We start from the raw sequence: 15,373 nt of genomic DNA, 5'->3' as shown, positions 1-15,373 counted from the left end.
CCTTCAAGGAACAATACACCTGCACTCCTAGATCCCTCTGCACTTCAACTCTACCCAGAGGCCTACCATTTACTGTGTAGGTCTTGCCGTTGTCTGACGTCCCAAAATGCAACACTTCACACTTCTCTGTATTAAATTCCATCAACCATTCCTCCGCCCACCTGGCCAATCGATCCAGATCCTGCTGCAATCTTTCACAACCATCTTCACTATCTGCAAAACCACTCTCTTTTGTGTCATCAGCAAACTTGCTAATCTTGTCCTGTATGTTCTCATCCAAATCATTGATGGAGATGACAAACAGTAACTGGCCCAGCACCGAACCCTGAGGCACACCACAGGCCTCCAGTCCGAAAAGCAACCTTCCACCATCACCCTCCGCTTCCTTCCATTGAGCCAATTTGCTATCCATTCAGCTATCTCTCCTTGGATCCCATGCGATCTAACCTTCCAGAGCAGCCTACCATGTGGAACCTTGTTGAATGCCTTACTGAAATCCATGCACACAACATCTATGGCTCTGCCCTTTTTGGTCATGTCTTCAAAAAAATCAATCAGATTTGTGAGACACGACCTCCCACATACAAAACCATGCTGAATATCCCTAATCGACCCTTGCCCATCCAAATGCCTGTATAACCTATTCCTCAGAATACTCTAGTAACTTTCCAACTACAGATGTTAAGCTCACCGGCCTATAATTCCCAGCATTTTTCCTGCAGCTCTTCTTAAAACGAGAACAACATTTGTCACCCTCCAGTCTTCCGGCACCTCTCCTGTACTTAAGGACGACTCATAATTTTCAACCAGCTCTCCTGCAATTTCCTCTCTAGTTTCCCGCAAAGTCCTAGGATATATCTGATCAGGCCCTGGATATTTGTCTACCTTCATACACGAAAGTACCTTCAGTACCTCTTCGACGGTAACACTGACTGCTCTCAAGACACTTCCATTGACTGCCCCAGATCCGTCAGTCCTACTGTCTTTCCCCTTGGTTAATGCAGAGGAGAAATACTCATTGAATACAGAGGAAAAACACTCGTTGAGAAATATTCATTGAATACAGAGGAGATATACTCATGCACTCAGATGTCTGTGAACTACTCGCACACCGATAAATTGGTCATTCCTCAACTCAGTAACACCCTGACCTCAAAATACCTAATGTTTAATATTTTTATATTATCTTCAGATGGGTTGCACTTCTTGCAATCTTTCTCTGACTTTGTTCATGAATATTCTGATTTCAATGGAGACTCCATTTTCCTGGTGTCTCAACAGATGCAAATAAATGTTTATACATTAACATTTGTGCAATTTAAACTATTTGCAAAACGCGTATAAATGCACCTGCACGAAATCCATGTTCATCAGCTTACCAAGATACGTTTCCACTGGTTACTATTCATTATGGCTTTGTGTTATGTCCTCTGGTTTTTGATTCCCATACTCTGGGTAAAAGATTCTGTATTCACCCTATCTATTATCCTCATGGCCTTATACACCTCTATAAAATCGCCCCTCAGCTTCCTGCATTCCAAGAAATAAAATCCTCGTCTGCCCAACTATAGCTCAGGCCCTCAAGTCCACATCCTCGTAAATCTTCTCTGCTCTCTTTCCAGTTTAACAACATCCTTCCTATAGCAGGGTGACCAAAACTGAATACAATACTCCAAATACTGACTTACCAATGTCGTGTGCAATTGTAACATAACATTCCAACTTCTATACTCAGTACCCTGATAAATGATGGCCAATATACCAAAAGCTTTTTTGACCACCCTACCTACTTGTGATGCCACTTTCAGGGAACCATGAGGCACAGCACCTGACACAGGCCTCCAGTCACATTAATAACCTTCCACCATTACCCCCAGCTGCCTTCCATGAAGCCAATTCTCTAACCAGTCAGCCAGCTCTCTTTGGATCCCATGCGTTCAAATCTACCTGCACTCCTAGATCCCTCATGTTCCACAACACTCCCAGTGCCTTGCCGTTCACTATCAATGTCCTGCCCTGGTTTGACTTCCCAAATTGCAGCACCTCTCACCTATCTGCATTAAACTCCATTAAATTAAACTGCATTAAATTCCTCACCCCACTTGTACAGCTAATTAAGATCCTGCTGTAACCATCTTTGGTATGTATGATACCACCCACTCTAGTGTTATCTTCACACTCACTAAACATGCCTTCCACATTTTCATCCAAATCGTTGTTAGAAACCACAAACCACAAAGGGTCCCGTTGCTGTTTGTGGTTTATAACTGGACTTTATCTTGCACTATATGTTGTACCCTTAATCCTCTTATCTGTACAATGTGGATGGCTTGATTGTAATCATGTATGTATGGTCTTTTTGCTAACTGGATAGCACGCAACTAAAAAGCTTTTCACTGTACCTCAGTACACAAGAGAACAATAAATAAACTAAACTGTATATCTTATCCTTCAGAATCCTCTCCGATAACTTGCCGATAACTTAGGTTCACTGGTCTGCAGTTCCCAAGATTTTCCTTGAAGCTTTTCTTAAATAGAGGCACAACATTAACCACCCTCCAATCTTACTGCCCATCTCCCATGTCTTATGCTTCATATATCTCAGACTGGGTTCCTGCAATTTCTTCTCTAGCTTCCCACCGTGTCCTCTGATTTATCTGATCATGTTCGGGAGATTTATCCGCTTTAATATGCCCGAGGATGTCCAGTACCTCCTTGATTGTAATACATTCTGTCCTCAAGACATTTCCATTAACTGTCCTAAGTTCCCCAGTCTCCATGTCTTTCTTCACGGTAAAAACTAAGAAATACCCATCCTGCGGCTCCACACAGGGATGACCATTTTGGTTTCTGAGGGGCCTTACTCTCTCTTTAGTTACCCTCTTACCCTCAATGTATTTATAAAATCTCAGAGGATTTTCCCTAATACTTTCCCCCAGAGCAATCTCCTGCCCCTTTTTTGACCTGATGTCCTTCTGATTTATGCTCCCCAGTTTCTGAAACTCCTCCTGGGATGCACTTGATTCCAACTGCCTATAACTGGCCCACGCCTTCTTTTTCCTGACCAGAGCCTTATTTTCTCTCATCATCCAATCGTCCTCACTGCCTTGCCATTCTCCCTAACCAGAGCATGCATGCCCTAAACTGTTGTCATCCCACTTTTAAAAGCATCCCACCTTCTGGATGTTCCTCTGTCCACAAACAACTGACTCCAATTAAATTTAGTACGTTCCTTATAAAGGTAAACTTCTGAATTGGGGTAAGGCCAACTTTGATCACAAGTATAAAAAAAATAATATAAAGGAGAATCCAAAGAGACTTTATAAGTACATTAAAGGAAAGAGGGTGAATATGCCCCCTCAGAAACCAAAGCAGTCATCTATATGTGGAGGTGCAGGTGATGAGCAATATCCTCAATAAGTTTTTCTCCTCAGTTTTTACCATGGAGAATATCATAGAGGCGAGTGAACGTGGGACAGTTAATGGAGATGTCCTGAGGACAGCTAGTATTACTGATAAGGTGTTACAAGATGTCTAAGGCATATTAAGGTAGTTAAATCTGCTGGGCCTGATCAGATATATCCAAGGACACCATGGGAAGCAATAGAAGAAATTACAGGAGCCCTGCCTGAGATATATGAATCATCGTTAGACATGAATGAGATACCAGATGACTGAAGATGTGTCAAAAAGGTCGATGAAGGCAGAACTGTAGACATTCTATACATGGATTTTAGTAAGGCATTTGATAAGGTTCTGTATGGTAAGGTGCTCTGGAAGGTTAGATCCCATGGGATTCAAGGAGAGATAGCTGAATAGATAGAAAATTGGCTTCAAGGAAGGAAGGTGATGGTGGAAGTTTGCTTTTCGGACTGGAGGCCTGTGACTAATGGTGTGCCTCAGGGTTTGGTGCTGGGCCCATTGCTCTTTGTCATCGATATCAATGATTTGGATAAGAATGAATATGACATAGTTCGCAAGTTTGCAGATGACATAAAAGTAGGTGGTATTGTTGCTAGTAAAGATGGTTGTCATAAATTGCAACAGGATCTTGAATGGTTGGGCAGGTGGGCTGAGGAATGGTTGATGGAATTTAATGCAGAGAAATGTGAGGCATTGCATTTTGGGAGCATTAACATGGAATCATCTAGGAGTACAGGCACATTGTTTGTTGAAAGTGACATCACAGACAGATAGGGAGGTCAAAAATGCTTTTGGCACATTGGCCTTCATCAGTCAGAGCATTGAGTAAAGAAGTTGGGATGTCATGACGCAGTTGTATAAGACATTTGAGAGGCCACATTTAGAGTATTGTGTTCAGTTTTGGGCATCATGTTATAGGAAAGATGTTGTCAAGCTGGAAAGGGTGCAGAGAAGATTTACGAGGATGTTGCCAGGACTCAAAGGCCTGAACTATGGAGAGAGGTTGAGCAAGATGGGACTCTATTCCTTGGAGCGCAGGAGGATGAGGTGTGATCTTATAGAGGTGGATAAAATCATGAGAGGAATAGTTTGGGTAGACGCACAGAGTCTCTTGCCCAGAGTAGGGAAATTGAGAACCAGAGGACATAGGTTTATGGTGAGGGGGGAAAGATTTATTAAGAATCTAAGGGATATCTTTTTCACAGAAGGGGTCGATAGGTGTATGAAACAAACTGCCAGAGGAGGTGGTTGAGGCAAGTGCTATCTCAATGTTTAAGAAACATTTAGACAGGTACATGGATAAGACAGGTTTAGAGGGATATGGGCCAAACGCAGGTAGGTGGAAGTAGTGTAGATGGGACATCTGATGAACCGGATTTGATAAGGGAACTCAAGGTCAAGGAACCACTAGGAGGTAGCGATAAGTTTAATCTGCAATTTGAGAGGGAGAAGGTGAAATCGGATGTGTCGGTATTGCAGGTTAGGAAAGGGGACTACAGAGGCATGAGGGAAGATCTGGCCAAAGTTGACTGGAAAGGGACCATTGCAGAGATAACATTGGAACAGCAATGGCAGGAATTTCTGGGAATACAGTGCCCTCCATAAGGTTTGGGACAAAGACCCAGAATTTATTTATTTGTCTCTGTACTCCAAAATTTGAGATTTGTAATAGAAAAAATCACATGTAGTTAAAGTGCACATTGTTAGATTTTATGAAAGGCCATTTTTATACATTTTTGTTTCACCATGTAGAAATTATAGCTGTTGTTTATACATAGTTGCCCCATTTCAGGGCAGCATAATGTTTGAGATACATGGCTTCACAGGCGTTTATAATTGCTCAGGTGTGTTTAATTGCCTCCTTAATGCAGGAGAGCTCTCAGCACCTAGTCTTTCCTCTAGCCTTTCCATCATCTTTGTAAACTTTTATTGCTGTTTATCAACATGAGGACCAAAGTTGTGCCAATGAAAGTCAAAGAAGCCATTATGAGACTGAGAAACAAGAATAAAACTGTTAGAGACATCAGCCAAACCTTAGGCTTACCAAAATCAACTGTTTGGAACATCATTAAGAAGAAAGAGAGCACTGGTGAGCTGACTAATCGCAAAGGAACTGGCAGGCCAAGAAAGACCTCCACTGCTGATAACAGAAGAATTTTCTCTATAATAAAGAAAAATCCCCAAACACCTGTCCGACAGATCAGAAACACTCTTCAAGGGTCAGGTGTGGATTTGTCAATGACCGCTGTCCGCAGTACTTCATGAACTGAAATACAGAGGCTACACTGCAAGATGCAAACCACTGGTTTGCTACAAAAATAGGATGGCCAGGTTACAGTTTGCCAAGAAGTACTTAAAAGAGCAACTGCAGTTCAGGAAAAAGGTGGACAGATGAGACGAAGATTAACTTTTTCAGAGTGATGGCAAGAGCAAAGTATGGAGGAGAGAAGGAACTGCCCAAGATCCAAAGTATACCATCTCATCTGTGAAACATGGTGGTGGGGGTGTTGTGGCCTGGGCATGTATGGCTGCTGAAGGTACTGGCTCACTTATCTTCATTGATGATACAACTGCTGATGGTCGAAGTATAATGAATTCTGAAGTATATAGACACATCCTATCTGCTCATATTCTTCACCCCCCCCCCCCCCCCCCCCCCACCGCGTTGTATCATAAAACAACTGGAAGGTTTAAATTAAGATGATTTCAGGAATTGCTCTTCTGCAGAAAGGTCAAGAACATTGTTTTGGCAATCCAGTTGTATTTGCAGATTCTAAAACTAATTGAGGAATCTGTTCCAGGAAAATTGGATTAATAGTTTAAATTCTAGCCCACACAAATGAAAAATCATTATGTGAGGGAAAGAATAGAAATTAGAATCATAGAATCATAAAGCACAATAACTGGCCCTTTCATTCCATCTTGCCATTGCTAACTGTGGTGCCTATTTAAACTAATCCCAGTTGCTTGGATGAGTCCCATATCCCTCTAAGCCTTTCCTACCTAAATACCTGTCAAGAGTCAAAAGTGTTTAAGTGGGCATATGTATCAAAAACAAAACAAAGAAATTCTTACTTGCAGCAGCATGGTAGGGCTTTAAACGCAGTACTCATCGATAACATAAACAATAGACAATAGGTGCAGGAGTAGGCCATTCGGCCCTTCGAGCCAGCACCGCTATTCAATGTGATCATGGCTGATCATTCTCAATCAGTACCCCGTTCCTACTTTCTCCCCATACCCCCTGACTCCGCTATCCTTAAGAGCTCTATCTAGCTCTCTCTTGAATGTATTCAGAGAATTGGCCTCCACTGCCCTCTGAGGCAGAGAATTCCACAGATTCACAACTCTCTAACTGAAAATGTTTTTCCTCATCTCTGTTCTAAATGGCCTACCCCTTATTCTTAAACTGTGGCCCCTTGTTCTGGAACAACCACTCTGCAAGCACTCTCAGACCTATTATGTTGAGGGAGGGGGGAGAGAGCTGGAAAGGAAGAGGGTCACGACAAAGCATGGCAAGTTCTAGGTGGATACAGGTGAGGGGAGTTATTGATAGGCCGATGAACAAAAGCCAGATATAAAAAGACAAAAGGTGTGAGATAACAATAGAAAAAGTGCGAATTGTGAAGGTAGAGGAAGGAAGGTTGGTGATAGGTGAGGGGAACAAAGAGAAATGGATGCATAACAACATGGGGTAGAAGGGGGGATAGCTTTGTGGTTAGTTCCCTAAAATTGAAGAATTCAGTGTTAATACTATTAAGTTGTAAGTTACCAAGTGGAACATGAGGTGCTGTTTCTCCAGTTTGTGTATGGCCTTGCCGTGGCAATGTCGGCCCAGGACGGAAAGCTCAGTATATGAATGGAAAGGGGAGTTAAAAGGGCTGGTGACTAGAAGATCCAGAAGCCCTTGGAGGATCGAGCGCAAATGTTCGGCAAACACTAACACTAATGGTAACAGTAACACGTGATTATGATTCCCAGCAAGATTGGAATGAAATATGTAGATTTTCTGGAGACTCGTGTAAAAGGTCAGCAACGTTTTACAACTCTCTGTCAGGCAATGATTAGACTGGAATATTAGATTAATGCACCCACTACTTGTGTATAATTAACTTGTAATCCCACGTGCTGCAAAAATGCTGCAAAAAATCAATTACTGTTATTCTGACTGATGACTGATTAGTGTGCAGACACACTAATAACTCAAGCTGGAAAAACAGACAACCAATATCCAAGAGCATCGGTGTGGAGAATGCTGTTTACCGTGTACCACATGAAAGCTTTAGTGTTCTGTTTTGTCCAACAGGAGCAGAGAGAGAAGAAAACAGTTGCATGTTTTTATCTAAGCAGATTTGGTGCTGAATAACTGAGGGGTCACGTTATCTAGCAGGCATCTAATCATATGGATGAAATGTTTTTTTTGTTCTGTCAGGACAATGCTTCCATTTGTGCATTGACAGGATCTGCACAATGTGCCCTTTGTAGCCCACATCTCTAAAGTGCTAATACGAACTCAGAGTGCTTAGCAATTTATTTGGGGATGTGGCTGAGACTGAGGGACGCACAAGTCAAGGAGGTCAGATGGGAATAAATCACAATTCATGTTACGGGTCTCAGAAACTTCACACAGAGCTCCATCACTTCGAAAATTGCACTATTCAATTTCAAGAATGCGTTGCTATTCTGACACCAAATATGTATTCCGAGCTGATTTATTTCACAATATTTGCTCAACGCAACTCCCCTTGTACCCTTTCTCCTTCCTTTTATAACAGCTTTCTTCAGCTAGGGTAGCCAACCGTCCAGTATTGCAAGTGAATCCACACACACAAATAGAGAAATAAAAATCTGTACATAGAGTTGCCAATATTTTGAGTGTAAGTTGTGACTGTCGCATTTTTCTTACTGCTGGCATCGTTGAATCACATGTTTGACGGAAATATGCAGAACATGAAGCAGTTTCTTCAGTAGTTGTGCTGTAATTTGCCATCTGTTTCACAACATTAAGCTTTATGTAAGCACCCAACAAACATTATGAGGTCTTTTAGGAAATCTGGTCTGAATTTTCAGAACTGTATTGTCAAAAGGGATCGTGATTTATTTATTTATTTGCACATTGGCTTTGAGTTGGAGAAGTGCTTGTTGGATTCAGTCGGTCTGAAAATAGAACTAAGAAAGCTGAGAGATAAATATAATGAATTAAATGTTTGCATACCAGTTTGCCTAGATAATATGCTTCCGGGTATTGCTTTATCATTGCCATGTACAGTGAAAAACATGATTTCCATGCTACCCAGTCAAATCATAGTACATGAATACAATCAAACTATATACAAGTATAATAGGTAGACATAGAGGAAAAATACCAGAATACAGAATATAGTGTTATAGCGTTATGTTGTTATAATTACAGACAAAGTACCGATTAAAAAGGGTACAAAGTCCACAATGAGGTAGGTTGGAAGATTGGGATGACACCTTAGTTTATGAGAAGACTGTTCGGTAATCTGATAACAGATTTAAAGAAGCAGTTGCTGAACCTGGTGGTATGTTTTATCCAGCCTGTTTATCTTTTGCCTGATGGACGAATGAAGATGGAATGACTGGGATATAAATGATCCATGATTATGTTGGCTGCTTTTCTGAGGCTGTGTGAAGTGTAGATGGAGTTGATAGGGGAGAGGGGCGCTGGTAAAAGAGAGGTGATTAAGATGAGACAATAAAACAAAGCCCGATCTGCCAGTCACACAGAAAAGGTCATGCTCTTTATTTGAAGAAAAATGCATAAGGACTCTATTTTAAAGGTTTTTCACACTGCTGCATGGATGTGAAAGTATGGATGTGAGATGTCGAACCCACATTATCAGCAATCATTTTCTTTGATATGTGTCGGACTATGATTATTCCAGAACTGCTGAACATTGCAACTGCAGTCTACCTCAAACAAATACTCTGGAGGATGGGTGCCACAAGCTCACATAAAGTTGACCATGTATTTAGGACTTTTTTTGGTTTCTAATGCATTTTCTCTCTCAGGCATCTTCTCACACAAGAGTCAAGAGTCGAGTGTTTAATTGTCATATGCACCGGGAATGAAACAGTTAAATTCTTATTTGCTGCAGCTTTACAGACAATTTAACACAATACAATAAATAAATATACAACAAGCAATAATACAGTAAATTATTAGTGATACAAGGTAATCAAACTATAATAGTGCAAACCAAAGTACATAGTGTGACCTATACATCTTCCATAATAGTTTGCTGCTGAGGTAAGGTTGTGGTTAGGTATGTGAGTGTTGTTAATGAGCTTGGTAGTTAGAAAATAGGTGCAGGAGGAGGCCATTTGGCCCTTCGAGTTGATGGGAAGAAGCTGTTCTTGAAACTGGAGGTAATCGTTCCCAGGAATCTGTACCCTCTTCCTGGTGGTAGTAGCGAGGTGAGAATGTGACCATAGTGGTATGGGTCTTTGATGTCCACCACTTTCTGCAGCCTCCTTCGTTCTTGGGTGTTCGAGTTACCGAACCTTACTGTGATGCACCCAATCATACACATGAAGAAGTTAGAGCACTCGATAATATGCTGAATCTCCTCAAACTTCTGAGGAAATAGAGGCGGTGGTGAACTTTTTGTTTGCATCAATGTACTAGGCTCAGGAAATATCATCAGAGATATGTATGCCAAGGTACTTGAAGTTGTTAACTCTCTCCACTGTAGGCACAGGAAGTTCAGTACCTGGACATGTTGTGTTTTCTTTGGTTCTAATCTGAACCATTAACAAATGTTTCCCTCCATAGATGCTATTATTAGGAATACATAATATGGACAAAGAAATATAGTTCGATCTTTGATTCCGATGACCCACCACCACATTAAGTCATTGGATCTCACGAATGAGATATTCTTTGTTCTACCCACCCCACTCTTTATGCTACTCAGAGTTAAGTTGTTTACTCCCTTCTCTGATTGAATGATGAAGTAGACTAGATGGGCTGAATGGCCTAATTCTGTTCCTATCACTTATGACCTGATGACCACCCTATTTACCTATGTTGCTACTTTCAACAAACTATGTTCTTGTACTCCTATTTATTCACAAAGTGCTGGAGTAACTCAGCAGGTCGGGCAGCATCTCGGGAGAGAAGGAATGGGCCTCCTCCAGTGCCATAGTGAGGCCCACCGGAAATTGGAGGAACAGCACCTCATATTTCGCCTGGGCAGTTTGCAGCCCCTTGGTATGAACATCGACTTCTCCAACTATAGATTGTTCCTCTGTCCCTCTCTTCCCCATCTCCTTCCCAGATCTCCCTCTATCTTCCTGTCTCCACCTATATCCTTCCTTTGTCCCGCCCCCCTGACCTCAGTCTGAAGTAGGGTCTCGACCCGAAACTTCACCCATTCCTTCTCTCCCGAGATGCTGCCCGACCTGCGGAGTTACTCCAGCACTTTGTGAATAAATACCTTCGATTTGTACCAGCATCTGCAGTTATTTTCTTATACTTCTTGTACTCCTAGATCTCTCTGCTCTACAGTACACCCCAGAATCCTACCATTCACTGTGTTGGTTCTGCCCATGTTCGTGCTCCCAAAATGCAACACCTCACATTTCTCTGTATTAAATTCCATCAACCATTCTCAGCCCAACTGATCAAGATCCTGCTGCAATTTTCACTATGTCCAATACCACCCACTTTTGTGTCATCTGCAATCTTGCTAACCATGCCATATACGTTCTTGTCCAACTCATTGATCTAGATGACAAACAGCAATGGCCCAGCACCGAACCCTGAGGTGCACCACTAGTCACAGGTCTCCAGTCCGAAAAGCAACCTTCCAACCATAAACCCTCTGCTTCCTTCCTTGAATGGAGGCACAACATTTGCCTCCCTCCAATCTTCCAGCAGCTCACTTGTATTTAATGGTCTTGTAAAAAATCCAACCCCCCGACCAATCTAGTTTAAACCTACCCATGTAACACTAGTGAACCTGCCTGCCAGGATATTGGATCCCTCCAATTAAGGTGCAATCCATCCCACTTGCATAGGTCACCTCTGCCCCAGAAGAGATCCCATTGATCTCGAAATCTGAACCCCTGGCCCCTGCCTGATCCACTGTGATACTCCAGCTTTTTGTGTCTATTTTCGTCTATGTTTATAATTTAGTTTAGAATTACAGTGCGTAGCAGGCCCTTCGGCCCACCGGGTCGGCGCCAACCAGTGATCCCTGCATGGTGTTCCCAACACGTTCCAACACACACTGGGGACAATTTACAATTTCACCAACCAATTTACCTACAAACCTGTATGTCTTTAGAGTGTGGGAGGAAACCGGGGCTCCTGGAGAAAACCCACGCAGGTCACAAGGAGAACGTATAACTCCGTACTGACAGCACCTATAATCAGGATCAAACTTGGGTCTCTGGCACTGTTAGGCTGCAAATCTACTGATGCACCTCCGTGCTGACCTTGTGTCCAAGCCATGTATACATGCTGTAAAAGAGCAGAGGTTCCAGCGCAGATTGTTACAGAACTCCACTGGTCACAGACCTCCAATCTGAATATTGTCCTTCCACCACAACCTTCTGTCTCCCATGCACCTTAATCTTCTGGACCAGCCTACCTTGGGGATCTTTATCAAATGCATTACTAAAATCCATATCATAAGTTCATAGGATCCAGAAGCAGAATAAGGCCATTCGGCTCATCGGGGCGGCACGGTGGCGCAACGGTAGAGTTGCTGCCTTACAGCGAATGCAGCGCCGGAGACTCAGGTTCGATCCTGACTACGGGTGCTGTACTGTAAGGAGTTTGTACGTTCTCCCCGTGACCTGCGTGGGTTTTCGCCGAGATCTTCGGTTTCCTCCCACACTCCAAAGACGTACAGGTATGTAGGTTAATTGACTGGGTAAATGTAAAAAAAAAAAATTAAAAAAATTGTCCCTAGTGTGTGTAGGATAGTATTAATGTGCGGGGATCGCTGGGCGGTGCGGACTTGGTGGGCCGAAAAGGCCTGTTTCCGCGCTGTATCTGAAATATGAAAATATGAAAATAAAATAAGTCTACTCCGCCTTTCAATCATGGCTGATCTATCTTTCCCTCTCAGCTTCATTCTCCTGCCTTCGCCCCATAACCCCTCACACCCTTACTAATCAATGCCTTAAAAATCCACCGCCCTACCCTTATCAATCTCCTTCGTCGCCTCCTCAAAAAACTCGATCAAGTTAGTAAGACACGGCCTGCCTTCTATCAAATGAAAGTCACAGGAAAAGGAAACCAGAGATATAGACGATGATGTAGAGAGATATAGAACAATTATCTAGATGAAAAAGAATAAACGAGAAGCTGATGTGACTTTTGTGTGGGAGGGATGGAGAGAGAGGGAATGCCGGGGTTACTTGAAGTTAGAGAAATCATAATTCACCCGAAGCATCACCCATTCCTTTTCTCCAGAGATGCTGCCTGTCCCACTGAGTTACTCCAGCTTTTTGGGTCTATCTTCGGTTTAAACCAGCATCTGCAGTTCATTCCTGCACACTGACGTGTATAAACCCATGCTGATTGTCCCTAATTAACCCATTCTCTTCTAAATGAGAATAAATCTTATCCCAAAGAGTTATAGTACCCTAGCATTGATGAGAGTGAGGCTCACTGGCTTATAATTCCCTGGATTCTCTCTGCTTCCCTCCTTAAGTAAAGGAACATTCGCTTGTCTCCAGTCCTCCGTGACTCAACTGATGCTCGAGAAGATGCAGAAGTTCTTTGTCAAGGCCCCGGTAACCTCCTCTCTTGCCTCACTCAATAACCTGGGATAGATCCCATTAGGTCCTAGGGATTTATCCACTTTAATGCTCTTCAAGAGCCCTAACTCCTCCTCCTCCTTAATTTGAACAGCCCTTGCATATTCTCCACACTGATCTCACTGTCCTCATGGACTTCTCCTTGGTGCAAACAGTTGAACAGTCCTACCTTCTCCATGATTACCCTAATATTTTTAATGTAAGTCTAAAAGACGTACTCCAAAAAATGTACTCCAAAGACGTACAGGTATGTAGGTTAATTGGCTGGGTAAATGTAAAAATTGTCCCTAGTGTTAATGTACGGGGATCGCTGGGCGGCACGGACTTGGTGGGCCGAAAGGGCCTGTTTCCGGCTGTATATATATGATATGATATGATAAAAAGCCTTGGGAATTTCTTTAATCTGACTCACCAAAGCCCTTTTTGGCTTTTCTACTTACCGGTTTAAGTTCTTCATTGGAGAAACCAAACCAAAAGTAGATTAGATTATTGCTTTGCAGTGGACCTGTGATCAATTTACAGAAGTTACTCTGATTGCTGTCACTTTCATTCCCTATCCAACTCCCACTCAGATATAGTTATCTGTGCGTCCCATTACAACGAGGTTCAATGCAAGCTTGAGGAATAGTGTAGCGACCATAGAGAGTGATCCTAGATGTCGAACCCTCAGATTGGTCAGCAAGGTCACGTGTGGGCGCGACCGTAAGGATTGGTCCAGGGAGTGAGACCACTGATTGGACAGCGTCGTCACGTGCGGTTTTGGCGCCCAAAAGAGTCAGTTGGTAGACTTCTTCGAAGTGAACAGTTAGTTTTAATGGTTGTCTGCAATCTCGTTAAGTAAACTTTGTGATCGAATATTGCTGTCGCAATAAACTTCTTCAACAAAGAACGAGCCTCCAGACTCGCCATAATAGCATCTTATCTTCTGCATGGGCATCTTACAGACTCTACATTGCATTCTCTAACTTGCTGTGATAATAAAGGAAGACATAGAAAAAAATGCACAATTTCAATCGTGAGGCCACAGCATCCCTTACACTGTGATTCGGGTTCTCCTCATGGACATCATTAGCTGATATAGTAGTACTTGTTTCCTGTATACTATTTTCTAAATGGTGCTCAGACCTATAGTTTCCAAATGTGTCACATGGATATATAGCCATTCAAAATTTTTATACCTTTGTGGTCTCACAGGATCTCTCTATGTAGCAGTGCCACTGAATGCATCCTTTGAGATCTGAGATGGGAGCTTCTCTCTTTTGATTGCACAGACTGTAATTCAGCAGTACCAAGACTCACGGGGATCTCCATGTGATGCTTGGGTAAATAAGTAAGCTAGTAGAACAAAGCTTGTTTTGACAATTATGGGTGTTTGTTTCACTGATAGCTAGTTAGAGAATGATTGCATTCAATCCAAATTGTGGAAAGGAGCCTGTCAATATGATAGGCAAATGTGGTAAAGGCTGTCGCTGACGAGAGAGAGAGAGAGAGAGAGAGCGAGAGAGAGAGAGAGAGAGCCATTTGTGACAGAAATCCCACTAAGTCCGGAATATTTTAAACTAAAAGCTGTTCGAATAAAAGCAGCATGTGTATGCCCAAGTCTCTGTGAGAGTGGATAAGTCTGCTGAGAGGATGGGATCTGTACTGGGCAGGAAGATAACTCCAGAAGAATTAGAGCAACAAACACTGAAGCACTATATCACCAACATCAATAGTAAGGTATCCTTCATTCTATGCCAGTGAATATCTGATAATTCTAAGTGTATTGCAGGCTGGCAGGGATTCGTAAAGAATGTAATTGGGCCATGTCTGATCTGGCAGGCAGTCTCTTTATTGGTTATTCAATAGGTATCTTTCTCAGTTTTATTCCATGTATTTGTGACGGGATATCAAACGGTTTATTTCCTGTGCCAGTTGGTCAGTGGTACATCGCTTTCCAGCATCGGTGATTTTCTGGAATTTGAGTAAAAGTGGTCGACTTTTACGAGGATAGACACAAAAACCTGGAGTAACTCAGCAGGATAGGCAGCATATCTGGAGCGAAGTAATGGGTGACGTTACTTCTTCAGACAGAGAATCGACAAATATAGGCGATGATGTAGCGAGATATAGAACAATGAATGAAAGATTTGCAAAAAAGTAATGATGATAA

At 42.4% G+C, this 15,373-nt stretch overlaps 1 protein-coding gene across 8 annotated transcripts in view; it reads left to right on the top strand.

Annotated features, from left to right (window-relative positions):
* The window catches only part of shank3a (SH3 and multiple ankyrin repeat domains 3a), a 557,029-nt gene that overhangs the window by 180,436 nt on the left and 361,220 nt on the right, over positions 1 to 15,373 (top strand). The gene's annotated exons all lie outside the window — the stretch shown is intronic.

The sequence above is a fragment of the Rhinoraja longicauda genome, chromosome 23 (genome assembly GCF_053455715.1).
Source record: "Rhinoraja longicauda isolate Sanriku21f chromosome 23, sRhiLon1.1, whole genome shotgun sequence".
NCBI classification, from domain to species: domain Eukaryota; kingdom Metazoa; phylum Chordata; class Chondrichthyes; order Rajiformes; family Arhynchobatidae; genus Rhinoraja; species Rhinoraja longicauda.
The sequence above is the reverse complement of the archived record's forward strand: the minus strand, read 5'-3'. Positions and strand labels throughout refer to the sequence as shown.